We start from the raw sequence: 2,452 nt of genomic DNA on the forward strand, positions 1-2,452 counted from the left end.
GGGCTGAGAGACATGAGACTCTTTAGCCTGGAAAAGCATAGGCTCAGGGGTGATCTGATGGCCACCTATAAGTTTATCAGGGGTGACTACCAGGATCTGGGGGAATGTTTGTTCACCAGGGCGTCCCAAGGGATGACTAAGTCAAACTGTCATAAACTCCTGCAAGACCGTTTCAGGCTGGACATAAGAAAGAATTTCTTTACTGTCTGAGCCCCCAAGGTCTGGAACAGTCTGCCAGCGTAGGTCGTTCAAGCACCTACATTGAACACCTTCAAGAGTAAATTGGATGCTTATCTTGCTGGGATCCTATAACCCAGCTGACTTCCTGCCCTTTGGGCAGGGAGCTGGACTCGATGATCTGCCAAGTTCCTTCCAGCCCTGATGTCTATGAAATCTATGAAATCCCATGGTCCTCATCCATGTGGGAACCAATGATGTGGCCAGGAGTAGTTCTGTGTCATGGGTGACTACAGGGCTCTGGGGACCAGGCTTAGGGAGATGGGGGTACAGGTGGTCTTCTCGTCCCTCCTCCCAGTCAGAGGCCGCAGTAGGCATCACAGCTCCTGCATCAGAGAGGTCAACCTGTGGCTCAGGAGTTGGTGCCATCATGCAGGATTTGGCTTCCTGGACCATGACCCACACTTCCTGGCAAAGGACTTCCTGGGGCGCGATGGTCTTCACCTCTCAGAGAAAGATAAAAGTCTTTTTTCCAACAGGTTGGCTGATCTCCTACGTTGGGCTTTAAACTAGCTCAGATGGAGGATGGGGAGGCAGAAGAAGGACAACATCAGGAACCTGCAATCCATGGGATGTCCGGCAGTGCAGCAAAGGTAAGCAATAAGCAGGTAAGCAATAAGGGGCCCACTGGGCATCAGAGCCGGGGGGCAACAAAGGCACCAGTCACAGGGCTCAAGTGCGTATACACTAATGCTAGGAGCATGGGGAACAAGCAAGATGAACTAGCACTCCTGCTTGCAGAAAACCCTTATGACTTAGAGGGCTTTACAGAAACCTGGTGGGACTGTACCCATGACTGGGTGGTACATTTTGAGGGCTATAAGCTGTACAGAAATGATAGAGTAGGGAGGAGAGGGGGAGGAGTTGCGCTCTGTGTCAAAGAGCGTTATACACCAACATTTATCAAAATGGAATTGGAGGAGGAGAAAGTAGAAGGATTATGGGTTAGGATACATGGAGGTCAAGGGGAAAGGGATTTGGTGGTAGGGGTCTACTACAGATCCCCACACCAAGGTGAAGAACTAGATTTGGAACCCCTAAGGCAGATCTCAGAAACCATAAAGACTAAGGAGGTGGTAGTCATGGGGGACCTAAACTACCCTGATATCTGCTGGGAGACAGCAAATTCCTACCATTCACGCAGGTTCCTATCCTGTGTGCAGGACCTCCACCTGATGCAGGAGATACACGGTCCCACTAGAGGGAATGCCTTACTGGACCTGGTACTTGCAACAGGGGATGACATGGTAGGGGACCTACAGATCAGTGGTCACCTGGGGGACAGTGACCACCAAATAATAGAATTCATCATAAGGCATAGAGTGGGAAAGGTAACTAGTAGGGTGGAAGTGTTAGACTTTAGGAAGGCTGACTTCAGCGAGCTCAGGCGTTTAGTCAATGACACACTGCAAGGTAAGAGATTTGGTGAGATGGAAGCCCAGGCTGTGCCTTAAGGAAGCAATCCTTCAGGCACAGAGGGAAACAATCCTGATGCAGGGGGAAAGGGGCCAAGAGGCTTCCTTGGCTAACCAGAGAAATCCAGAGCAGCCTAAGGACAACAAGCAGGGCATATAAGCACTGGAAACAGGGAGAAATTACTAAAGAGGAGTATGCCTCCTCAGCTCAAAGTTGTGGGAAGGCAGTTACAAAGGCCAAAGCTACCATGGAGCTGAGGATGGCATCCCATGTTAAGGATAACAACCATTTGTTTTTCAGATATCTAGGGAGTAAAAGGCAGGCCCAGGGTGGTATAGGACTACTACTGAATGGGCAAAAGCAACTGGTGAAAGTCAGGGGGCACAAGGCTGAATTCCTCAATGAGTTCTTTGCCTCAGTGTTCCTAAATGAGGGGAAAGACAAGTCTTACAATGGGATCATAGGGAGACAACAGCAAGGTGCCAGACCACCAAGCGTTGACCCTGAGATAAGCATCCAGTCCTTCCAAGTGACTCTGCACTAAGTCAGTAGGCCCAGATGAGCTCCATCCAAGGGTACTGAAGGCACTGACTGAAGTAATTGCACAGCCACTGGCAAGAATATTTGAGTACTTGTGGCATACGGGCCAGGTCCTGGAGGACTGGAAAAGGGCCAATGTGGTCCCTATTTTCAAGAAGGGGAGGAAGGAGGATCCAGGCAACTACAGGCCAGTCAGTCTCACCTCCATCCTTGGTAAAGTCTTTGAAAAGATTATTAAGGCTTATATATGTGAGAGCCC

Source organism: Crocodylus porosus, unplaced genomic scaffold, assembly GCF_001723895.1.
Source record: "Crocodylus porosus isolate Cpor-Errol unplaced genomic scaffold, CroPor_comp1, whole genome shotgun sequence".
Classification (NCBI taxonomy): Eukaryota; Metazoa; Chordata; order Crocodylia; family Crocodylidae; genus Crocodylus; species Crocodylus porosus.